This window comes from Schistocerca piceifrons, chromosome 2, assembly GCF_021461385.2.
Source record: "Schistocerca piceifrons isolate TAMUIC-IGC-003096 chromosome 2, iqSchPice1.1, whole genome shotgun sequence".
NCBI lineage: Eukaryota > Metazoa > Arthropoda > Insecta > Orthoptera > Acrididae > Schistocerca > Schistocerca piceifrons.
In genome coordinates this window covers 688,768,800-688,795,770 of record NC_060139.1, presented here as the reverse complement: position 1 = coordinate 688,795,770, position 26,971 = coordinate 688,768,800, and the positions used below count along the sequence as shown (strand labels likewise).

The following is a 26,971-nucleotide window of genomic DNA, read 5'->3' as shown; positions in this document are numbered from 1 at the left end:
ACCATGAAGAAAGACATTGTGGCCATCCATTTGCTTCGGACGAATACGTCTGGGCACAGTCATGGTTTCGCAGGCAACGGCGAACGTTTCTCCATGAAAGCATTGACCGTCTTATTTCAGAGTGGGATAAACGTTTTAAAAGTTATTTTTATTACTTTTGTAGTAATAGACAGTTTACTTCGATCTTAATAATACAAATATAAAATGTTCCTCTGTAAAAATAAGTTTGTTAATATCAAAATCGTTTTAACGTAAACTACGAACTACTTTTGATTAAAAAAAGAGGCAAAAGCATATATAAGTCTTGTAATTAATTTAAGAACTATAACATCATCACAATGTCACAAATGTGACAACGTTATAATTTATACAATATCGAAACTAGCTCTGAGCACTATGGGACTAAACTTCTAAGGTCATCAGTCCCCTAGAACTTAGAACTACTTAAACCTAACTAACCTAAGGACATCACACACATCCATGCCCGAGGCAGGATTCGAACCTGCGACCGTAGCGGTCTCGCGGTTCCAGACTGTAGCGCCTAGAACCGCACGGCCACCCCGGCCGGCTATACAATATCAGATCGAGGTGTGCAGCCCCCTTATCAGTATTTCACTGAGCAGTACGATTGCAGGTCTGCAGACTGGCTATGCAACCAAATAAATAAGTGGAATTGCTGTATCTCTCTGTAGTTTCCGGCTAAATACGGAAAGTAATTTTTCGTTATGTTCTATATAATTACTAGGATAGGATCGTTCCCTTACTGTTCGTCGTTATTCGCTTGCTGTGGTTTGCCAGTTCTACAAGTGGACTTGGGAATCGGCAGGGAACAATGGTCAGCATGTGGATGTGCACATTCTCCTGGCTAAAGGCAATCAGGCTCTTCCCCAAGCAAGTGAACAGGATTCGGCGTTCCATAGCATGTAATGTCTAGAACAATTTCCCATTTTCAAGACTATGTTTTCGTGCTACTGTGTACTCCGGATTCTCCTTGGACCCACGCCTGGATGAAGGGGTTTCTAAAAGCATTTCGACGAGCGCTTGGCTTATTCCGATGTTGTCATTAGATGAAAATGAAAGGCCTTGCTTATGTCCAGCGAGTAATAATTTTACATGCGATAGAAAAGAAAGCTTATTTTGACGCACAGTGACTGCTTGGCTTGGTAGTTGACACGTTAATTTAGTCATAACATACGACATCTTTTTAGTCGGTATAATAAAGCGAGCCCATGGCACCCCACTACTTAATTCCTATGTTCTGGGCGTTCGGAAATTCCCGTTACAAACTTCTACAACTTGAAGAGAGAAAAGTGAGTACATAATATTGTATACATGAATCCGTGTCCAGAAACATCCAATGACGCTACAGAGCGTGAGGGTTGTGAGCGCCGGAACCTGTAAATGTATGTATATACAGGGTGATTCCGTGATGGCATTACAAAGTTTTTAGAATGACGGAGGAGGACAAATGTATTAATTTGAGGTAAGGGCCCCTGTACCGGAAACAAAGTTACTAGCGAAAACCTTTCTGATACCTCTGACAGCTCAGTACATGCACTGGTATTGTTGTTGCTGAGATTGTAGGGTAGCCAACTTTCAGGGGTGGTAATATTGACCAAAACAAGGAAAAAATGCCTGGTAAACATGAGCTCTAAAATGCCGATGAGCTATGGGCGCTAGTTCATCTTCGTTGCTGTGAAACAAATCTCTTATCATCGTCGTTATCTTTTTCGTTTTGACCATCGTCCTCCCGGTTCGTGACGTTCACGCAACTGGATGCTTCAACATAAAGAGGATTCAAAGGCCATGTACAGGGTTATTACAAATGATTGAAGCGATTTCACAGCTCTACAATAACTTTATTATTTGAGATATTTTCACAATGCTTTACACACACATACAAAAACTCAAAAAGTTTTTTTAGGCATTCACAAATGTTCGATATGTGCCCCTTTAGTGATTCGGCAGACATCAAGCCGATAATCAAGTTCCTCCCACACTCGGCGCAACATGTCCCCATCAATGAGTTCGAAAGCATCGTTGATGCGAGCTCGCAGTTCTGGCACGTTTCTTGGTAGAGGAGGTTTAAATACTGAATCTTTCACATAACCCCACAGAAAGAAATCGCATGGGGTTAAGTCGGGAGAGCGTGGAGGCCATGACATGAATTGCTGATCATGATCTCCACCACGACCGATCCATCGGTTTTCCAATCTCCTGTTTAAGAAATACCGAACATCATGATGGAAGTGCCGTGGAGCACCATCCTGTTGAAAGATGAATTCGGCGCTGTCGGTCTCCAGTTGTGGCATGAGCCAATTTTCCAGCATGTCCAGATACACGTGTCTTGTAACGTTTTTTTCGCAGAAGAAAAAGGGGCCGTAAACTTTAAACCGTGAGATTGCACAAAACACGTTAACTTTTGGTGAATTGCGAATTTGCTGCACGAATGCGTGAGGATTTTCTACCGCCCAGATACGCACAATGTGTCTGTTCACTTCACCATTAAGAAAAAATGTTGCTTCATCACTGAAAACAAGTTTCGCACTGAACCCATCCTCTTCCATGAGCTGTTGCAACGGCGCCGAAAATTCAAAGCGTTTGACTTTGTCATCGGGTGTCAGGGCTTGTAGCAATTGTAAACGGTAAGGTTTCTGCTTTAGCCTTTTCCGTAAGATTTTCCAAACCGTCGGCTGTGGTACGTGTAGCTCCCTGCTTGCTTTATTCGTCGACTTCCGCGGGCTACGCGTGAAACTTGCCCGCATGCGTTCAACCGTTTCTTCGCTCACTGCAGGCCGACCCGTTGATTTCCCCTTACAGAGGCATCCAGAAGCTTTAAACTGCGCATACCATCGCCGAATGGAGTTAGCAGTTGTTGGATCTTTGTTGAACTTCGTCCTGGAGTGTCTTTGCACTGTTATGACTGACTGATGTGAGTGCATTTCAAGCACGACATACGCTTGCCGGCCGGAGTGGCCGAGCGGTTAAAGGCGCTACAGTCTGGAACCGCACGACCGCTACGGTCACAGGTTCGAATCCTGCCTCGGGCTTGGATGTGTGTGATGTCCTTAGGTTAGTTAGGTTTAAGTAGTTCTAAGTTCTAGGGGACTTATGACCACAGCAGTTGAGTCCCATAGTGCTCAGAGCCATTTGAACCATTTTTTTGACATACGCTTTCTCGGCTCCTGTCGCCATTTTGTCTCACTGCGCTCTCGAGCGCTCTGGCGGCAGAAACCTGAAGTGCGGCTTCAGCCGAACAAAACTTTGAGTTTTTCGACGTATCTGTAGTGTGTCGTGACCATATGTCAATGAATGGAGCTACAGTGAATTTATGAAATCGCTTCAATCATTTGTAATAGCCCTGTATTCAGTTGTCACAAAAATGTGAGGTGCCTGAATGTCAGCCGTCAAAGAAATAAATTACTATAATCGTAAGCAAGTAACGTGTAGTATCTGTATCAAAACATTTGTAACGTACGATATGTGAACTTATCGTAATTAATAAATGTTTTAGAATTTTAATTTTGTTGCTGCATTCAAAGTAGTTCATTTCTTGTAAAATGCAGCACTGAAGATAAGGCAGTACCCGAAACGGGCGATTACTGTAGTCATTATTCCTCAGTAACAATGTTCCCAATACTGAGAACTGCTTTCTTCTAGAACTATCAGCAATATTATTATTAAATTTATACTTCCAATATACTGACTTGAATTAATTTTCATTATATGAATTATATCATGATTGATTTTAAATTGAATTTAGGTTTAAAGTTGAAGCTCAATTGATTATACCATGAAGAGGGCAAATAGGCGCATTGGTAAGATACAGAAGACAGATTTTAAGTTCGTCCTAGCCTTAGCTTAATTCTGATTCCTTATACCACTTTAACTGATTCATGTGTAGATAGTTCGGAAAAGCCTTGGTCGATTGTTTCCACACATCACTGTTTCGTTCTCAGTTAAAATACCTTTTAGTGTAGACTTGAACCTAAAAAGAACAAGTTCAGTCAAAATAGTCCCGTGTATTGCCTTTCCCGTTTTCAAACCAAACGCGACTAGCTGTCCAGAAACACAAAAATTTCTTGTAAGCATAGCAGAGGCACAGAAAAGGCCGTCCGCTTTAATAAGCTGGCACCTATACATGGTGTTCGGGAATTCCCGTTGTAGACTTCTAGGGCTTGTAGAGAGGAGTGAGTAGGAACCCATGTCCGGAAACGTCATCCAACGTCGCTAGAGCGTCAGAGTTATACCTCCTGGCGCCTGTAAATGTATGTATATACGGTGTGATTACGTGGCGATGTTACAAACTTTCTAGGATGTTGGAGAAGGTTAAATGTATTGATTTGCGATAAGGGTCCCTGTTCCAGAAACGAACGAGTCGAAAGTTGCAAGTTAAAACAGTTCTGATACCTCTTGAGAGTGGAATACAGGCACTGACACTGTTGTTTCTAGGATTGTAGGGTAGGCAACTTTCAGAGGTGGTAGTATGGACCGAAACAAGAAAAAATGTCTAGTAACCATGTGCTCTAAAATCGATACCTCGATAGCTATGAGCAATTTTTCAGTAGAGATGTATTTCACAGTAACGAAGACGAACAAGTGCCCATAGTTCCTCAGCATTTTAGAGCCCATGTTTACTAGACTTTTTTCCTCGTTTTGGTCCATACTACCGCCTTTGAAATTTGCCTACCCTTAGCAACAGCAGTACCAGTACATGTCCCCCTGAGAGCCCAGGGGTTGGAATAGGCCAGAGGTATTCCTGCCTGTCGTAAGAGACGACTAAAAGGAGTCTCACTCGTTTCGGCCTTTATGTGATGGTTCCCTGTCGAGTTTGACCTCCATCTTTCTAAAGAGCGAGCCAATTGGGGAAGTGCGCCTTACAAGGTGCATTGTGTTCATCGTGCATTGAGATCTTTAGCCCACTTTCTCGTCGTCGCATTGCAGTCCCACTTTTTCTCCATCTCTTGGGCGAGAACACATTCCTGGGTGCGTTTTCCACCATGCACTAGGTAGTGTCGCTTTCTGCGCCGACAATGACCATGGGCTTCTTAGCACCTCATATCCAGCACGGTAGGCAGTCCATTGTGATGGGGCTGCCATGTACCCTGACAACACAGCGATCGCTCTGCTGATGCCTGCGGTGTGAACTCCCCACGTATGCCATGGAGTAGATGCCCATCTCCCTGGGGTATCAGGACTCCCGGCAATGGCCACCACGCCAGTTTGCCCCTGCTGAGGCTGGGTGGCGCCCGTGGGCCCCTGCCCGGAGTGGGTGGCGTCAGGGCGGATGACACGCCATGAAGTGTAGTACGTCATCTCTTGCTGGTGGTCCGCCGCCAGCAGTCTCTAAGTGGGCTAAGAAATATGACCCCAAATCGTTGCTCTCCGTGGCCACAAGCCCCAGCACCTCGTATGTACGAGAGTTGATGGGGAATATTTCATGTGCATGACGTTTTTTGTGAAGCATTTGGAGGAAAAGTTAGGAGAGGTGGAGGACTTGTCCAAAATGTGCTCTGGGTCAGTCTTGATAAAAACAGCATCCTCTTCCCAGTCACGGACATAACTCGTTTGTGACAAGTTGGGGGATGTTTCTGTTACCATCACACCCCATAAGAGCTTAAATACGGTCCAGGGTATTATTGTCAACAGGTACCTTCTTTTGCAGTCTTGGCGACGAGCCGCGCGCCAATTTAGAGCGGCGAGATGTTCATTTCGTCCAGCGCGTCCATCGGGGTCCGAGGAATAATCAGGTAGCCACCAGTGCCTTCATCTTGATCTTCGAGGGTGACACATTGCCTGAGAAGGTCAAGGTGATGGTCTGCCTCTGTGGCGTCAAGCCATATATCCCTCCCCCGATGCGGTGCCTTAAATGCTGGAAGTTCGGCCATATGTCTTCCTGCTGTACTTACACCATCACATGTCGAGAGTGTGGACATCCATCACAGCCCAATACTCCATGTGCCCCACTTCCCATTTGTGTCAACTGCGGTGAGCATCATTCAACTTGTTCACCAGACTGCAGGATTTTACAGAAAGAGAGGAAAACCGACTGGCCTACACTGAGGCAAAGAGTCCCCACTTCTGAACCAGAGAAGCGTATTGAGCCAGAGAAGCGTAAGTCTTCTTCGGCTCCTCTCGCTAGGCAGGGGTCCCGTGCGTCACTCACTTCCCAGGTTTCTGCTAGTATGAAAGATGACACCCGACAGTGGCTGGAGAGCCCAAACGCAGCTGGTCGTAGGGCTTCACGCTCGTAGCCCCGGAAACTGAATCAGTGAAGTCCTCCCAGCCAGGGAAAAGCGCGAGAAATCAAAAAAGAAGACCCCTAAGAACAAGGAACTTGCGGTGGCACCCACACCCCCACTACCTACATGCTCTGCATCTGAGGATGGGTGTGGAGATTCTGGCGTCCACTGAGGACCTAGATCTCGCCGGACCTTCTGACACAATGGATTTAGACTGCTCAGGCAAAAAGTCGATGGCAGCAGGTGACCCTGAGGCGTAAACTACCCCGCTAGTGGAATTGCGGCTGTTTTTTCCACCGCCTGGCTGAGCTACGGCAACTGTTAAGCTTTACACCTGCTTTCTGTATTGCCCTCCAGGAAACCTGGTTCCCGACAATGCGGAACCCTTCCCTCCGCGGCTATAAGGGATATTACAGGAACTGTAGCGACTATAATCGAGTGTCAGGCGGAGTTCGCGTTTATGTCCCTGAACTCAGGCTGTAGTGAACCCCTCTTGAAGCTGTGGCTGTCAAAATATGGACGACGCAGGAAATAACTGTCTGCAATGTATATCTTCCTCCAGATGGTGCATTACCCCTGAATGTATTAGCTGCACTGATTGATCAACTTCCTAAACCTTTCCTACTTTTGGGAGATTTTAACGCCTATAACCCCTTGTGGGGATGCACCGTGCTTACTGGCGAAGGCAGATCTGTCGGAACTTAACTGTCTCAGTTCGGCCTCTGGCTCTTAAATACTGGGACCGCCATATACACTGCTGGCCACCGTAAATGCAACACCAAGAAAGACAAGAGGTAGCACAACAAAATTTATTTTGTAGATAACATGTTGACCAAGTATCAAATGATTACGTTTACAGACGTCTGTGACATGTGGTTCCTGCCAGAATCAGTAGCCAGAGTAGCCGCCATTGTTGGAGATCACCGCTGCCACACGTCTCGGCATTGAGTCAAAGAGACGTTGGATGTGTTCCTGGGGTACAGCAGCCCAAGCAGCTTCCACACGTTGCCAAAGATCATCTGGTGTGGCAGCTGGGGATGTAATCTGGGTCACTCGTTGAGCAACCATGGACCACATGTTTTCTATCGGCGAAAGATCCGGAGAGTGAGCCGGCCAGGGAAGCACTTCAATCTGGTTATTGACGAAGAACCTTTGGACAATGCGTGCCACGTGTGGTCGCGCATTATCCTGTTGAAATATGGCTGTGGCCGAGCCCTGAAGGTAAGGAAGGACAACTGGCTCCAGCACCTCGGATATGTAGCGCCGGCTATTTAAAGTACCGGCAATGCGTACTAGAGGCGTGCGAGAGTAATATCCAGTACCGCCCCATACCATAATACCCGGTGCAAGACCAGTGTGGCGGTGAAAAGTGCAGCTGTCCAGCATCCTCTCTCCACGGTGTCTCCACACTCGAATCCGACCATCGTGGAGCTGCAGACAGAAGCGTGCCCCGTGAGTAAAGACGACGTCATTCCATTCTGCCGTCCACATCCGTCTGTCATCACACCATTGGCGACGGAGACGTCTGTGGTTCTGCGTCAGTGGTAGACGAAGCAATGGACGTCTTGCGGACAGACCACTCTGCTGTAAACGGCGTGGAATGGTACGCGCAGACACTGGATGATGCGTTACAGACGCAATGTGCTGTGCTATGGTTCGGGATGTCACTGAGCGATCCGTCACTGCCATGCCCACAATTTGCCTATCAGCACGTGCAGTGGTGCGCCGAGGTGAATGCGATCGACCACGTCGGTCCGTCGTACCCTCCTGCATCCAACGGTCACATATCCGCATTACAGTTGTTTGGTTTCGTCTAACACGACTAGCGATTTCTCTGTATGATAATCCACAATCTCGGTAAGCCACTATCCTTCCTCTGTCGAACTCGGATACTTGATCAAACGATGTTCGCTGTTGTCTACGAGGCATAACTGATCGTTTTGTGAAACAACCACAAGATAAACACACGTGACGAACGTACACTCGTCGAAATCGCCAAGCCTTAAATGGCGCCATGAGGTGGCGCCACAGGCGCGCGTGATGTGCGTCTGCGCTGAAATTCTAATCAGTTGCATATCTCATCGCTGCAAACCCATGGTGTAAATTTCACTTGATTCGGATGCTTCCTTCAGGGTGTTGCATTTACGGTGGCCAGCAGTGTATTTCAGTGTGGCTCGAGTTAGTTACTCGGCCATTGATTTGTCAATTTGCAGCCCAGGACTTCTCCCATTTAGCCACTGGAGAGCACATGACGACCTGTGCGTTAGTGACCACTTCCCCATCGCCCTGTCTCTGCCCCAGCATCAGGCCCACGGACGCCTGCCCAGTTGGACTTTAAACAAGGCGGACTGGGAAACTTTCACCTCTGCCGTCAACGATGACTCCGCCCCACATGGTAACATCGATGTAATGGTTGAGCAGGTGACAACCACAATCGTTTCTGCGGCAGAAAACGCGATCCCTCGCCCCCGGCGAAAGACAGTCCCTTGGTGGTCGCCAGAAGTCGCTGAGGCAATTACAGATCGACGGCGAGCTATATAGAAACATAATCGACACCCTTCCCTAGAGCATCTGATAGCCTTTAAGCGGCTCCGTGCCCGTGTACGCCAGCTCATAAAACGACGGAAACAGGAGTGTTGGGAGAGGTACGTGTCGATCGTTGGGTGCCATACGTCACCTTCCTAAGTCTGGACGAAGATCAGACGTCTTTTTGGGTGCCAGACCCCAACAGGTATCCCTGGCGTCACCATCAAAGGTGTGCTACATACTGACGCAAACGCGATTGTCGAGCAATTTGCTGAGCACTATGCTGGAGCCTCTGCGTCAGAGAACTACCTGCCAGCCTTTCCCACTTTCAAATAGGGGATGGAAAGGAAAGTCCTCTCGTTCACTACACGCCACTGTGAACCCTATAACTCCCGATTTACGGAGTGGGAGCTACTCAGCGCACTTGCACATTGCCCTGACACAGCTCCTGGGCCGGATCGGATCCACAGTCAGATGATTAAACATGTCTCGTCTGACTACAAGCGCCATCACCTTGTCATTTTCGACCGGTCTGGTGGGATGGCGCCTTTCCATCGCAATGGCGGGAGAGCACCATCATTACAGTGCTCAAGCCCGGCAAAAAGCCGCTCGATGTGGACAGCTATCGGCCCATCAGCCTCACGTTCTTTGTGAGCTGCTGGAACGTAGGGTGTGTCGGTGGTTGGGTTGGGTCCTGGAGTCAAGTGGTCTACTGGCCCCATGCCAGGGCAGCTTCCGCCAGGGTCGCTCTACCACTGATAATCTTGTGTCCCTCGAGTCTGCCATCCGAACAGCCTTTTCCAGACTCCAACACCTTGTTGCCGTCTTTTTTGATCTACGCAAAGCGCATGAGACGACCTGGCGACATCATAATCCTTGCCACATTATACGATTGGGGTCTCCGAGGCCCGCTCCCGATTTTTATCCACAATTTCCTGTCGCTCCGTACTTTCCGTGTCCAAGTTGGTGCCTCCCATAGTTTCCCCCATATCCAGGAGAATGGGATCCCACAGGGCTCTGTATTGAGTGTATCACTATTTTTAGTGGCCATTAACAGTCTAACTGCAGCTGTAGGGCCGTCCGTCTGACCCTCTCTGTATGCAGACGAGTTCTCCATTTCACACTGTTCCACCAGCACTGGTGTTGCTGAGCAGCGCCTAAAGGGAGTCATCCACAAGGCGCAGTCATGAGCTCTCGCCCACGGCTTCCAGTTTTCGACCGGAAGTCGTGTGTCATGCAGTTCTATCGGCGTTGTATCGTTCATCAAGAACCAGAACTTTACCTTAATGACGATCCACTCACTGTAGTGGAGAGACATCGATTCTTAGGACTTGTTTTCGACGCCCGATTGACTTGGCTACCTCACATTCGTCAGCTTAATCGGAAGTGCTGGCAGCACCTCAGTGCCCTCCGCTGCCTGAGTAACACCAACTAGGGTGCAGATCGCTCTACGCTGCTGCAGCTCTACAGAGCCCTTGTTCAGTCTCGCCTTGACTGTGGTATTCTGGTTGTTTATGGTTCGGCGGCGCCCTCATCGTTGCGTTTACTCGACCCAGTGCATCACTGTGACGGTCGCCTAGCGACAGGAGCTTTTAGAGCGAGTCCGGTGACCAGCGTCCTTGTGGAGGCCGGAGTCCCTCCATTGCACGTTAGCCGTGCACAACTGCTGACCAGTTACATTGCACACGTTCGTAGTTTTCCTGCGCATCCGAATCACCGTCTCCTTTCCCCACCCACGCCGGTTCATCTCTCGCATCGGCGGCCCAGGTCAGGGCTTTTTATTGCAGTTTGTCCGATCCCTTGTTTCCGAACTGGAGCCCTTGCATTTACCACCTATACTTTAGGTCCATTCACGTACACCTCCATTATGTACACCTAGGCCGCGGTTTCGCCTGGACCTGTCATATGGCCCTAAGGACTCAGTTAACCGCGCGGCTCTGCGCTGCCACTTCCTCTCGATTCTTGGCATGTACCGAGGTCACGAAGCGGTTCACACCGACGGCTCAATGGCTGATGCTCACTTCGGCTTCGCGTATGTCCATGGAGGACATATTGAACAGCATTCCTAGCCCGATGGCTGCAGTGTTTTCACTATTGAGCTGGTGGCTCTATCGCGTGCTCTTGAGCACATCCGTTCATGCCCTGGGGAGTCGTTTCTTTTGTGTACTGACTCCTTGAGCAGCCTACAAGCTATCGACCAGTGCTACCCTCGTCATCCTTTGGTAGCAACCATCCAGGAGTCGCATCTATGCCCTGGTACGGTCCAGTCGTTCAGTGGCGTTTGTCTGGACCCCAGGTCACGGCGGCATCCCAGGCGACCAAGTGTAAATTAGTGAACTGTCTTGGGTGGAATGTAGCCGCGTGTAGTAATGATACATCGTTCGAAATATGGGTCTCGAGGAAATGTCCAACTGAAAAGAGGAATAAGGGGCCTCCGAGGACAACAGAAAGCGCAATGAAGAAGTATGTCAACAGGGGATAAAAGCAAACTAATGGAAATGTTGGGAATGAGGGAGACAATTGACTGTCCATATTGTGAAATAATTTCCTCTAGTGAATAGTCATTGACAGAAAGGTATCATTGAAGAAAGGGAGAGAAATGCTGGCTTACATTAGAAAATTGGCCAAGTACGATTAGGATTCGTGCACTGAGGGTTCTGTACAAACTGAATTATGTATATAGATAGTTTATCCATCCTGGGAATCGAGAATCTCGATGATTTTTGCCTGTTATCGATACTATCAAGATATCAGTTCTTGGAATGCCAAGACCGTATCAAAATCTCTGCCGTAGTTCCTGAGAGACTAGTGCAGACATAAAAAAAGTGAGCAGGTGACTGCAGTTAATATATGTAGAGAGAAGATTTATTAAAGTTTGCATTGCCCATTTATATATTTATACTTCTTCTTTTAGGCTATCTCCTGCCCCCCCCCCCCCTGTTTATCCACATCCTTCACCCCCTCTCAGTGTCAGCTCCTCCATCCTTCAACCCTGCCCTTCTGCTCCTTCCCCTCTGCCCTTTGCTCCTTCTGTCTCTGTCTATCTCCTCCCCCTCCCCTCACTATTTTTCCATCTCGTCCTGTCCATTTCTCTGTTCGTCTCCTCATTCCACCTCACTGTTTCCGTCTCCTGTCTCCCCTCTGTTCACCTCCTCCACCCCATTTCTCTTCCTATCTCCTCCTGCCCCTCCCATTGTCCATTTGCCCCCCCCCCCAAGCCCTTTGTTCCTTTCTCCCCCTCTGTCCATTTGTTTCTTGCTCCCCCTCTGTCCATTTGTTTCTTGCTCCCCCTCTGTCCATTTGTTTCTTGCTCCCCCTCTGTCCATTTGTTTCTTGCTCCCCCTCTGTCTATTTGTTTCTTGCTCCCCCTCTGTCATTTGTTTCTTGCTCCCCCTCTGTCCATTTGTTTCTTGCTCCCCCTCTGTCCATTTGTTTCTTGCTCCCCCTCTGTCCATTTGTTTCTTGCTCCCCCTCTGTCCATTTGTTTCTTGTTCCCCCTCTGTCCATTTGTTTCTTGCTCCCCCTCTGTCCATTTGTTTCTTGCTCCCCCTCTGTCCATTTGTTTCTTGCTCCCCCTCTGTCCATTTGTTTCTTGCTCCCCCTCTGTCCATTTGTTTCTTGCTCCCCCTCTGTCCATTTGTTTCTTGCTCCCCCTCTGTCCATTTGTTTCTTGCTCCCCCTCTGTCCATTTGTTTCTTGCTCCCCCTCTGTCCATTTGTTTCTTGCTCCCCCTCTGTCCATTTGTTTCTTGCTCCCCCTCTGTTCATTTGTTCCTTTCTCCCCCTCTGTTCATTTGTTCCTTTCTCCCCCTCTGTTAATTTGTTCCTTTCTCCCCCTGTGTCCATCTGCTTTTTCCCGTCCCCCTCTTTCCTTCTGTTCCTTTCCCTTCTCCTCTGTTCTTCTTGTCCTTCCCACCCTCTGTCTATCTGCTCCTCCCCCCTGTCCTTCTGCTCCCCCCCCCCCCCACCTGTTCATCTGCTCCTTCCTACCCTGTCCATATGTTTCTTGCCCCCCCTCGGTCCATCTGTCCTCTACCCCCTCTAAGTCCATCCCCTCCTCACCCTCTCTGTTTCTCTATCTCCTATTCCCCCTGTCCCTGTACATCACCTTTTCACTTCCCTCTCTGTCCATCTCCTCTCCCCCCATATCTGTGTCAAACTACTCCTTCACCACCTCTGTCTGTCCATCTCCTCATCCCCTACGCTCTCTCTCTCTCTCTCTCTCTCTCTCTCTCTCTCTCTCTCTTAGTTATCACTCCTACCTCAACAGGAAGTTGGGGTTCTTATCTCCATGGTATTTATTTCCAGATGGTAAGTAATATACGTAATACATTTAGTTTAAATCGATTCATGGGTCTAGGAAGAGCTTTTCACCTGTGGATTTGCCCATGTACGCACATGTTACTACATACATTGAACATATTTCTCACATATTTGTACACATATTTTACCTGTATCTATATCGAAATTTGCCCTGCAGTTTCGTTTTCATGTTTCTCATGATTTTGACATCATATCTCCTGAACTGTGTGTCATACAGCGATATAATTTTGCTGGTATATTCAGTAATGTACAAAAATGCTGTCCGCAAAATGTGCTGCGAATATAGGTAGCAGTAGAGAAGCAGAAAATTAAAACGACGTGCCTGATGCGGCAACTTTAGTGCACGAAGAGCGAAAATGTACGCGATAAGCTCCGTTCATTCCTTTCATCATTTTGTGGGTGTTGACAGCGAGAAAAAGTTTCGTAAACGTTTGAAATTATGTTTTAAAGTTCGTTGCAAGTCACTAAGTGCACTTATTCTCAAATAGTGCACGAATATATTCTGTCTGTTGGCGCGTCGTGAGCTACGTTACTTTTCCGCCCCACACGCATCCCTGTGATACGTAGGTGGTTGTTTCCAGACTTTACGTGACATGTGTACCAGGCTTGGATGAAATCGGCCCAGTGGTTCAGGAGATGTGGACACAAATATCATGATTGCAGGTCACTGGACGTACGCTACAGGCTTTAATGAGCTATTCTGTATCAAAACATGTACACAAATATCCATATCTTTTAATTTATTGACTCAGAAGGTTCAACGTTTTACACGGGCAAGGGCCAGTTGGCCTTAGTATCTTACATAAATCTAAATTTGAGACGACTACCCATTGCTGAGACAAAGGGGTCATAACGAACGGACGGATGGAAAAGTTATAATTTTTTCGTGTGATATAACTACAGATTAACCAATTTCGGACATTTTTCTTTTACTCGTGCTGTGAAAATTTGCTTGTTGCCAAATTTCATGATTGTCGGTCAACGGTTTTGATGAGTGAATAAATGGTCGTATCAGCCTGATACGTTCAGGAGAATAAGAGTTCTTAAAACTTGGAGGGTCGGACAGACGGACAACAAAGCGATCGTATAAGGATTCCGTTTTTACCGATTGAGTTACGGTACCGTAAAAAGAACAAAGTTACCAGCAGATTAAAGAAGCACAGAACAGAGGAAACGGAAGGACGATAGGTCGATACCTGACGTAAGACAGATATATCAAAGAAGACTGTATAGTGTTTCACACAATCGATGCTTTCGGAATGTGTGTCACTGACATGGTTCTAGCGCTCCGTACTGTTAACGCTCCGAACTGGGTACATAGACTAGCACTAGCTCCTGCTGTGGAGACGCACGCCCGAGCGCTAAGGACATGAAAAAGCGAATCCAAGGGCGGGCGGTGCGGTCGGAGCGGCCGGAGGAAGTACGCGCGGCCTCGGAAGTCCGGCCGCAGGGCTCGTCTTCGTCACTGCGTATCGCAGCTGAGTGCGCGTGGGCCGCCTGGTGGGGGAAGGTGTGTGGGAGGGGAAGGGGAAGGGAGGGAGCTGTGGCTGCTCAGTGCAGCGCCAGCCGCAGCCCGCTCCGGTCCTTGCCGCCTGCTGAGCCCGTAAGTACCGGCAACCTGTTTCTGGCCCACAACCCGTTCGCTCAGTGCCCCTCGCTTCAGACAAGACTCGGAGTACTGTGTATTAGCCCACACAAGCGCGTCATTGACTGACTTTGTTTTGGTCCGTCCAGAAGCGTTTGCCTCCGTGGATCGTTAATTTTCTTTACGAAATTATCACGTTTTCCATCAAGCCATCTTTCTGTGCTCGTTAGAGTGAATGCTTTGGCTATTTTAATAAGGCTCGTGGGATTAAAAACTGACATTTGCTATATGCACTAAACTGGAAAAGTTCATTAATTGTAATCTGTAGTGTATGTCTGTAAAATTGCATTAATTATTACTATATTACTCCTTTCGCTTGATCAGTGCGCTAATACTTCTTTTTCCTTTGCAGTATCCAAGAAGAGCAAGTACGAAAGTAAGTATAAACATCCTTATGTTACATAGGGCACAAATTTACGTTTTAACATTGTAAGTCTGTTGATCCCAAATACTGATAAAGCTGTGCAGCTGATATTTCAGCATTGCATGCGGTTCTAACTCGTAATTTACATTATGTTTATACTGTCGACTTAAGTATTTTTACCATCTGCTCCCTCATTTGCCTCGAACCACGAGTTTCACCATGTTCCAGTGCTGCGTGTATTTTATTTGAAAAATGTGTATATATTGGAGCAAATCAAAGCGGCCGTCAATCCAACTGTTGATTTGTACACAATGTTGATTCGATAGATATTACCATATTTTAGATGTGTCACACTCTTGACTTCCTCCAACCCGTGAACTATCTCACCCAGCAGGTTGTAAGGAAATTCACATTTTGATCCAACATCCAGTCACGGCCCTTCGAATTAAACAATCACGAAAGGCGCAAAAAAGAAAATCTTGTGTTCAACCGAGCATAGAATTGATTTATAGCGCCTTTATTACTGTCTGCGTTATTGTTGTGCATTAAAGATAAAAACTAAGAAAGCACAGGCTCTGGATTACTTTCGAAATGAATTAGAACGTGTTAGCCACTTGAATCAGTCGTTACGGATTAGCGTGATATTTCAAGCTATATCATGTGAAACCACATGTTACTTTTTATTGCAACTTTATTCTGTCTGCCTTTTGATAGCAGATAATAAAAGATTAATCTGTTGTGGTGATAGATCTAAATTGTCGCGGTTTTAGTAGCGTGTCAGTAAAAATAATAAGGCATGAAAGTTTTGAGAATCTAACTGTTCTCTTGACATTGAGCGATCATGAAAGAATCGTTTTAAATTTATACGAAGGCGTACCTTACGGGAATCAGGTGGCCCGAGCTTGAAGGACAGGGTGAAATACGTCCCCCTGTCGAAGAGTTACGTACATACTGTTAGATGTCGCCTAAGGATCAGGCCATTATTATTTCGACGATACACTTCAGGAACCATTTCGAAACCAATTCGTATTTCCTTACTCCTACAGTAATACTAGGTGACTCATTAGATTACAACTGTAGAGGATATCTTGATTTACGTGTAAGAACGGAGAGCACGTCATCAGCCATATGTATAAAGCGCGGACTATCCGTTTCCCGTCAGCCTTTATCGGTCATGCGTAACAGCTGTTTCAGATGACAGTCTAAATGAGAGCGTAAGATTGCTCAGTGGAGCGCGCGTCTTTCTTATCTCGTCATTCCTTCACGATAACCAGTGGGGTCTTTCTTGAAATGAGGCTGCGGCGAGTCACGTCGTCAGGAATGCCGCTACAGCTTTAAGCGCTGCCTTCAGATGATTCGCCACTCTGCCATAGCTATTTTCGTACTGTTTTTCTCTCGTAGTTGTCATTACGCAACTCCCCGACTTAGGGACACGCTTTGCCCATTGTCTTATACGAAAAGCGATGCCAGGAAACCCGTATGCGTCTAAAAGCGCTAACTAGCTACCTGTGCAGATCTTGCTTTCGAACGCATGCTCGTTTAAGGAAGGGGCCGGCGATGCTTTCGCTGCGAGAAGTCGCCTGAGCAACAGGCAAGCTTGTAAGTGCGACCTGTTGCCGAATACCAGGGGCACTTGCTGCTTGTTTCTGTAAATTTTGCTAGTGGAGCTGTGTGATGAGATTGCGATTTGCATTCTGGGGCGCCGAGTTCTGTTGAATAATTCCGCAGCCCACGTCACGCACTGTAGCAGACGAGCAACAAATAGTTACCTGCATACCATTCTTATGCGAAATTCAAATCGGATGTTACAGTTTTTATTTATGGCGTCGTGAAGCTGCTTGCTTTCATAAGCTCTTTTTATCAGTGTTGCTGAGACTTGGTTGGTACTCTTTTTTTTTCCGCTGACACTCTTTAACTGTTGCGCTGATTTACGAAGATTGTGATGTCAAGTTTGATTTAGTAACTACATAATTTCGAGTCATTAGTCCCTGAACTAAAAGCCACTGTATTTCTATACAATGTTAGTATTAAAAAAAAGTCAGCCGCTAACACTGCTGTTTAATCATGTATGTCTTATTCTTCCTGCATCTAATTTTTTTAAACATTTCCAGCGGTTTTCGTTATGCTCAACATACTGAATAGCCTACCGTGCTTTTAAGAAGTTAATTACTGTTCCTTAGTATTTTGCACAGTAATTACCGATGTGTACCTACAACTCCCGGCCCTATTTAAGAATTAGATAAACGCGGCAAATTCTTGCTTCAAATCCGAACACTATTAGATACGTATCATGGGTACCAAGCGAAGGCGGCGCAGTGGTTAAAACACTGGACTCGCATTCGGGAGGACGTCCGCGCACCCGGGTTTGGGTTTCCCGTGATTTCCTAAAATCGCTGGAGCCAATGCTAGGGCGGTTCTTTTGAAAGGGCCCGACCGACTTCCTTACCCAGTCTTGTAACAACCCGAGCTTGTGCTCCGTCTCTAATGACCTAGTTGTCGACGGGGTATTAAATACTAATCTTTCTTCATTCCTTAAGGATAATTGGTGGCATTCTTAGCGTTATGTGTAACTTGACATTCCTGTGTTAATATTGTAGTTTTGCTTTACCAGCCTTTCTTTCGTTATATTTTGTTCTATTTCCCTCAACGAAACAACATACTTAAGAAGAATAAATACGCGATGAAGCTGTAGCAAAGCAATCGCCAGGTTAATGACTTCTTCGTGGTGTCCAGCCGAGTTGTTTCCATTGTATGCATAATATTTCAGCGACCGAGCGAGCTGTCTCTTTCAGGTGCTACGTGTTGTGCTGTTATATGCAGCTGGACTCCTGGCAGCGAGTACATATGACAACACGACTCGCATGACCTGAAGAAGACGGCTGAGCCAGTCTCCCAAATATCGAGAAAATAAATGGAAGCACACAATCAGTCACGCCAAGAAAACCTTCGAGATCTGCACATATAGGACCCCAGCACGCTCATATCTGTGTACTCAGGAATTATCTGCACTGTATTGCCCTTCCTTCCAAACGCAAATATGAGATTTTCAGTAAGGGTAGCACAAACTCTGAAAAACACTCTAAAATTATCCAAATAATGTAGTTTATCGGTGCAACTTCCTTTTTAAAGTGGAAGGTCAGAAAGGGTCGCTTAGTAGTGTTTTCGGTTCGTTATAGGTATTACTCTTGATTGATAGACTTCTTTGACTGTTTTCTCTATGATTATCCTTCGTTGTTGCTAATCTGGGAAACGGAACGTCATTCAGGAAAATAGCTTTAGTTGCCATATCCACCGTATAATTAATTAACATTCGTGCGGATCAAAAATCATTATATTCTTTTTAAGTTCAAGATAACATCTATTTATTCCATACATTATTAAATTTCTAGATGTTTTAGAGAACCAATGGGGTAGAGCTTGCTGATAGAATACTGATAAGTCGACGAGATAATCTGTAACAGCTGGTAGGGTTTGCTGTATCGTTGACAGTAGCATTTTTGTTGTCAAACTGGGGGCACATGTCGCAGCGAGATACCGCCTGCCTTGTAATCCGAGACTGCCTGTGTAAACAGCCGGTGACCGTCGCGGTAATCGTACAGCCCCGCTTCCAGAACTAAACACTACGCACCTCTTTCACATTAGCCAGTTGTTTTCCGGCCATGTTGCTAGGCCTGCTCATTAAACTCAACTGTCACTGACTGCTTGGTTTTCTAATGATAGAGTACAAATTTAAGATCCTCGGTGCAGTGGTTAATCTTGCTGTGCTAGTTGGCTGCAGTCGTATCGTGTGAAAAGGACGAGTAACAACCAAGTACTATATTCGTAAATGACCGGCGTTGCACATTGAATCCTGTGAAATCAAACAAAAGCTTTCAACCCTAGGCATAGGCAATCTTCGTTGAAACCTCGGCAAAATTTTCAAAAGTTAAAGGAAAAAGTGTGTCGGCGGTTTAGTAGAAGGCGGGATCCTGCTTTTTAAGATAAATGTTCAGTTGTAGTCTTCCGGACATAATTTTTACAACTTTCACTATTTAAAGTACCTGTCTTTAAACAAACTTGGGAGTGTTCGATTGGCTCCAGCGGTTTTCAGTTTGTTTTTGTCCCGCGCTGTATACCATCGTAGCCTACTAACTGCATCACTTTCTGTGAATATACATCTGATTTCTTTTCAGAATCTCACAGACGGAAATACCGTGGTTACTCTACTTTCCTTTGTATACAGTATCCGAGCGAGATCACGCGGGAGGCCGTCGGTTAAGACTCCCGTCAGACTATCTGGATATAGTTTTTCTGTGACTTTACGAAATCGTTTATGACACATAACGTATAATGGTTTAAGTGGAAAAGACGTGGCTAATTCCCTTCTCCATTCTCCTACAGTTCGACTGTGTGCTGTTTTTATAATGATCCAGTTGTCGACGAGACATTAAGCTCTAATCTCTCTCTCTCTTTCTTTCACTCTCTATTGTTAAATGCTGACGAGTTCGAGAAATTTCACTGTGAAGCCTCCAATATTTTTTGACACAATAATGCCTGTTCTGTTCTGACTCAATAATTCCTGTTGTGTTCTAAATACGAGAAACGAAATACCAACACCTACAGCTGTACTCGCAAGCCATCTTACAGATGTGTAGGGAAGGATACTTTTGGTACCACTATCTTCCCCTCCCCGCCCCCCGCTTCCTTGTCCTAAACGTGATTTCTCGATGGAAAGAACGCCTGTAGATTAGCCTCCATATAAACTGTAGTTTCTCTTGTCTTCTCGCGATGATCATTTCGCGAGACATACGTGGTAGGAACTATACGTTGCTCTTTCTTGCTTGGAACGTACTCATGCCGAAGTTTAACACTAAATGTCTCCGTGATGAACAGTGCTTTCCTGCTAGCTTGTGCTGCTGGACTTCGTTGAACATCAGTTCCGCTCTCGCGCTTACTAAGCGATTTCGTGAAAAAACGCTACATTCTTCGTTCGATCTTGTCTCTCTTTTCTATCAACCCAACCTGATAAACAGTCACAGAGAGTGTTTTCTAAGCATCTTCTTTCGTGGCTGAAAAGTAAATTTCGTTAGGTTTCTTCCAATGGATCTCAACCCTACATATGCTTTCCCTACAGTTAATTATATGTGGTCGTCCCGCTTTAGGCCTATCTCTCAGTGCGTGAACACCGAGCTGTTTCTTGTATTCCTCTGTGACGTAGCTTACAATATTGTTTCGAAGTTGCTACGTGACAGAATATTTCAGGATTCGTAAGATCTTGGAGAACAGTGTACCTGCTATGATGATATGATTCTTAATAACGTATCTGCAGCTACTCGGAAAGAAAAAAAAATGTTCGTTTACAGTCGTGGGGTTAGATCTGATAGCACGTTGTAGGAGATTGGAAAGTTACTCGGCACATATACCTTCCATTGCAGTTCAACGTTTTTGAAGACGGTAATTCTTTTAGCGTGGCGTTCTAATAGGCCATGGAAATTTGACTCGATTACACTATTAAAGTGAAGGCTATATTGTTTTAAATCGTGTTGGTAGTATCAATTACAAATCACAAGGGAACAGAACTCTTCTGAACTTCTGGTGTGTCGAACAAATATTAGGACAAAGACAAGAAAAGTTTTTCAAAACTACACATTAATTCAACTAGTTTTGCCCAGAAGTGGACGACGTCAATAATTGCTTTAGGAGGCTCTTGAGGCTACACTGTGTGGAGTGATCAGGGTAGGAATGCATGCGTTCAGTAGTCTGGATCTCGTCACAGTTGTGCAGTTTAGGTGGTATTTGACATATCTTCTTTAGGAAAACCATTTTGCGTCTTATAGTTCCTGTTGACTGTCGATTACGAGATTACCACATATTCTTTTTTTGCGATGGATATGTCCTAGTTCTCCTGATGGTTCCATCCAGTGATTGTCTACTGAAGTTAACTATATCTCCACGTTAGGCTGTTTTGTGTTGGGTTCCATTGAAAAAGCTGTTTCATGAGCTTAGCCTTTGGCTGGATGGTCGAATGCTGTGTGGTGGGTGGAGGATTTCATCCTCTCATTGCAGGCTGTTGCCTGCTGTCAAATTTATCTTTGAAGCGACTCTACTTAATTACAGTTATGGGAGGAGACTTTCAAACTACGGTCTCTCCACCATGAGGTAAATTTCCCTAAGTTTCGTCGTTTGAGTACCGGCATGATTGTGTCAAGATGTGATGGTTTTGTTCTGCAGAGCTACAGCTATCGGTAATGAGATAATTGGTAGGCGTATAGTGCTGTAGTAGAAAGACACAATTACATTCGAAATTTATCACTTTGGAGATATGCACGTCGTTCGAATTACTCCCAACAGTGATGGAATACGTTATTTCCCGAGATACCGCGAAGGAATCATTTTATCGAGAATATTCCCATTCTTTCACTTGTGGCAATGTCTGTTAATGTGAAAAAAATGTTGTGTTGCTCTCGGCTCGGAGTTCATGTCGAACTAGAGGTCCAACTTTAAATGGCTCGTATCGGAGGAAAGCAAAAGCATACCACCTCTAATAGAAAATTACTTATTAAATCACGATAGCATTCAAAACAATCATCGGGATGATAACAGTTTCAACTTATTCGTATAAAACGCAGATTTCTTCGTTAAGCCGTCGAGAAACGGGTTAGTGAGGTGTTGACGTAATATGTGTATGGTGTTTGAAAAAGATCCCTGCGAAGAAACGTTTCGAATCCTTCGGAACCTTATTCTGAAGGGAGGTAAGACTATATATATTGGGGTAGTCTGAAAATATTCAAAGGACGGAAAGACGGTTTAACCGAAACCGTTTACCAGAAACTAATAAAAAAATCTGCTTGAGCTTAGTTATTTAAAAGGTCTTTGGAGAAAAACAGTTACTAAGGACAGTCAGCGTACGGCAAATGATGCTTCAGGAGGAACTTTGAATGGAAGGAAGATCAAAGGACGAAGCATAAGGGAGTCTTCATATTGGAAATGTAGAAACAACACGGAGGCAAAACTGGTGGTGGTGGTGGTGGTGGTGGTGGTGGTGGTAGTTCTTCATTAACCCTTTCTTTACCGAATTTCAAAGTTTTGAAAAAAAATCTGCATTCGTTTTTACACTTATTTAGGTGCATAAATGGAGAATATGATATGATCTTTTTTTATATGTTTTATTCCAAAAATGTTTTAATGTTGCTTTTAAGCAACAGTGGTTCTTACTGGTAGTGACATCATAGAAACAAAATTCAATAAACATGGGTTCATGTAAGCAAAATATTGGTTTATACATCACATTTTATAGCTTAGAAGTCTATGCACAGCATTTTTATTATTGACAATGTGGTGATGACTAATTTTACTTCGAGTAATTAACAAATTCAGCTCTATGTATTAGTAAAAATTTGAAATTTTTGCACTGCAAACATTTCACTGTTTTACTTTCACGTATCTTGTCAGACATCAGTGTGTGTTGTATCTTTGCCTTATGAAGTTATTATATTCCTTATGAAGTTATTATATTCCATGAAAGATGTGGAAACACTTCTTATTTACTGTGAGACACAGATGCACTTTACACTTGGTGCAAAAAATTTGTGTAGTAGACTGCAACTTTACATCGACCTTTCTTCTCTACCATATCTGCAAAGTGTTCGAACCCATCAAAACGCATATCCATAACTGGAGCTGCACATACAGTCCTTTTTGCTGCAGGAGTGCTTGTCAACATTTCAGAACTTGGTCTTCCTCTCTTCTTTTGGGAACCTGATTTCCCCGCAAGCAGTAGACTTGCAACAATATTAGCTTGGAACTGCAGGAGTGACATCTTTGAGGTTTTGCCACGTTGAACCATATGACGTCGATGGAGTAGCCATCCATTGACAACTGCTACAGACAAACACCAGTACACAATGCGCATATACCACTTCCGTGACCTCAAGTTGATACGGTATAGTTCTATCAACATGTCAGCAATGTCCACGCCCCCCATATGTTTGTTGTACTTTTCCACTATGTAAGGTCTAGGTACATCAATGAATTTCTTTTCAGATGCAGAATAGCGTCTACATATTGCCATGGGCTCAACACAAGCGTATGTTGACACGAAATTTATGCATTTTCCGTCAAACCAGCGTACTAAAGCTACATTGCTTGTTGTCTCCACTCTCCAGTCACAGGAGCCACGTCCAGTTTTCTTGAGCTCCGCTTCAGTTTTCAAGGGACACTTTCCCATCCTGTCTGTCCTGATAGTGCCACAGAATTCAATGCCCCTTTCTTTCAGGGTAATTGCTAATGGTATAGACGAAAACCAACTATCAGCAAACACTTTGAAATGCTGTTTCTCTGGCAATGTTTCCGTCAATGCCAAAACAATATCCCCAGACAAACCTAATCCTCTATCACTGCAGGTGTTTTTGCCAACATAAATTTCAAAATCATACATCATGCCTGAAGCACCAGCTCGCGTAAAAGATTTGTAGCCCCACTTGTGAGGCTTATTTCTTATGTACTGTTTCAAACCGCTTCTAACTGCTTCTACCCTTGAATGGTATTATCTTTTCATCAACAGATTGGTATTCTTCTGGGGGGAGTGTCTTCAATGATTACTGCAATGCAGACAAAAGTGGGCGAATCTTGAAGAGTTTGTCACGATTACTATTAGCTTCAGGCAAGTCTTGATTATTGACAACATGAAAATACCGCAGTAGCTGGAAGAAGCGAGTTCTGCTCATCACATCAGCTATTGGTGAATACCTACACTCATTCGACCAGTATAAATGAATGGAAGGCATTTTGATTATGCCCATGTGCAGTAAAATACCAACAAACTGCTCCATTTCATTTTTGCTCGTCTGCAAAGAAACTGAATCTTTCTGCAAAGCATAGATATTGGACTGCTCAGCAATGAGTTCAAATACGTCATTATTCATAAATATTTTATAATATTGCAAAGGTGTCATTTCCTCTACTGGTGGTGGTGGAAGTGGTCCTTTCCATTCTGTGTCTTGTACCACAAAATCAGTTTTTCTAAATTTATAATCACTACGCTTACATCTATGTTTTACTTCCTGCTGTTGCTCACGTGTAGATGGTGCTCCTTCATTTGTATTGTTGTCGCTTACATTTGATTTTGGCTGAGAATCAATAACTTTACCACTCCTGACTGCATCAGCCTAAAATTTAAAGATATTGACGTCTAAAATACTTAATTATACTTATAATTATGTACTTTCTCAATATTGTTACTTCTGTTAGTGGTCCCTACCTTTGGAAATTCATATTCTGTCTCTTGTTCCTCTCTAATTGCCGAAATTTCAGCTCCATCCTCCTCTTCCACCAACTGAATGAAATTCATGACAGCTGCTTCGGAAATAGCTTGAGAACTTTCATCAATTTCGACAGTTTCATCTTTAGCTTCGTCCCCAACATCTGATATATCCCCATCAGGGACATCAATGTATGCATTGAACTCATTATCGGGTAAATTCATAATATATTCTAGGTCAGCATCCGTCAAAAAGCCAGACATAGTGACGCAATATTTAAAAAGTGTCTGGAATGCGATTTTATACCTGCAAAGCAATATTTCAAACACCTACATCAATAGATTTGTAAAGTGAGGCATTATATTACGGAATTTCCACTCAATTCCGCTGTTGCTTTGAAGCAACATAAGGTTTTTCGCAGTTTATCTTGTCTGGAAATCATTATGCAAGTCAAATGTATGATGTACTTATGCAGGAAGGATTGTCACAACACACGATAATTATTTGACTGTAAACGAAAGTGCAAAACTTACGTATTTTACGCGTTTTTTTATCATCAATTCTTCACAATGAAGACTTCAGCAACTAGTCACGCTCAACAATTGTTTCCTTCTTCCCGCGCGTTAGTTCCTGCCATCTGTTGTGAGGAACAGTCACCACTGGCATGGAGCTTCAAGTAAACAGTGGCAAAGAGTAGTTAAAATCGGTTTGATGAAAAATACATCTCTGGAAAGACGATGTTTCTTATAAGCTACGCTGGTAAAGAAAGGGTTAACTGGAAATCTAGCTGTTGAACGTCAGTCTCTATGATGAGCTGTTCTGCTACAAATTCATATTTTTGCAGAGTGGTGTAATGTTTTCCCTTACCTTGCGCGTTGCTCGTGGAGACAACTTAACAGTGAGCCTTAATATAAATTGCTAGTAAGGACACAAATAGGCTGTAACATTTTTTTCTTTTGTTTTTAGGATATGATTGGTCGTCTGCCCCAGTCCATTCTTGTAAACCTATATACTCGTAGCTTTTATCAGACAGGTTTCCGTTTAACAAAAAATAAGAATGTGCTACTGTCCACATTGCAGGAACCTGAATAGACAGCTGCATACAAACGCTGAATGGCCGTTTCAGGATGATCCTTTGCAGGCACATGTCCAGCACGGGAATTTACCGTGTAGATCAGCATAGTTGACATTAGCAAAATTGAGATGGGAACACCCCCCCCCCCCCCAGGGACTTTTAACAATGGTCACGTCTCTCACCACTTCGAAGGCAGTTGCACCTCAGTTAGAAATGTAGAAGACTGTTGCTATGTGCAGGCATTCTTGAATGCCGGTATCTCGACCAGACGAAGACACATAGACATATAGGAGACAGTGGACTGAGGGAGCTTAAGAAATGTGCGTAAGGCGAAAATCTTGCTATATGAAGCAAGTTTAAATAAAATGGTATGGACCATTAAGAAGTAATTGTGCCTGCCACACTCCACATGGTGGCCATTCGGTAGGCTTTATAGGTCGAAATTAACGCTGTTACAGTAGGAAGTTGAAATACATAATGAGGTGGGATATCGATGTGTATCAGTGTGTGGAAGATCACCATTACAAACTAGAGCTGCGTCTTGGACATACCTATAAACTGTATAGATACAGGAGAAATAATGTGTACCGAGTAGAATTTATTAAAATCAAAGTAATTAAATCAAATTATTGTTAACGAAAATATTCGTTAAAAATTAGTAGAGGCATCTTAGAAACAATAAAGGTTTCCGTGAGGATATTCGGAGACATCGTTTGATTGCATTTTGTACATATCTGCACTAAAACTATTTTTTCAGTCACAACAAGGGATCTCATAAACCACCTTTGATTTGTTTTGTACTGTAGAACAGTTTCAGCTATATACATAGTAATGTAATATAAGGTGTTTCAAAAATACTTTTACAAACTTCAGGGACATGCTCCTCTCACCAAAAATCAAAATAAGAAAAAAAGTTCTTATAAACATATGTTCTAAAATCCTTGCTTTTCGAGTGCACAAGACAAATCACGCATTTGACGACTGAATCGCTAGGAAACGTTTATCGGCGGACCCGGATCAATTATCGTGATTGCTACACTCGTAAAACATTCTTTATATGGTCCGCCAGCTTCATTTTCAACCGCGAAACAGGTTCAAAATCACAATGTCAATAACTGTGACAAATGTCCTGTAATAATCTCAGCTGCTTTCAGAGAGATTCCGAGAGTCGACCACTGGATCGGACACCATACACTGCTAACAGCTAGTACACCGCCTTCAAACCGGTTTCTCGGACCTTCTGTTGAAATACGCACGAAAACATAGGACAGCAAAAGTCGCTCCAAAATCCCAACACTTATCTTTCTTAATCGTAATGAAATCCGCTGCAGTTGTGGTTACGAAGTTGCTTTATTTGGATAAAGGCAAAATGAAGGAACTTCGAAATTACAGCTGGGGCGGGTTTTATTCACCATGAACGACCCAAGTAACAGGTTTGGATGTCACGTTAAGAATATATTACTTAAGTTTCTACTAGTAAAAATCCCTCTTATTAGCTTTAATTAACACTTGTCAAGTCCCTATCTTCCATCAAAAACAAACACTAGTTAATTAAAAT

At 44.4% G+C, this 26,971-nt stretch overlaps 1 protein-coding gene across 1 annotated transcript in view; it reads left to right on the top strand.

The window, feature by feature from the left end:
- LOC124776582 (GTPase-activating protein skywalker) overlaps positions 1 to 26,971 on the top strand; it is a 299,487-nt gene that overhangs the window by 102,718 nt on the left and 169,798 nt on the right. Inside the window, exon 2 of the mRNA XM_047251633.1 lies at positions 15,088 to 15,111. The gene's annotated coding sequence lies outside the window, so the exon portion shown is untranslated. The remainder of the gene's footprint in view (positions 1 to 15,087; positions 15,112 to 26,971) is intronic.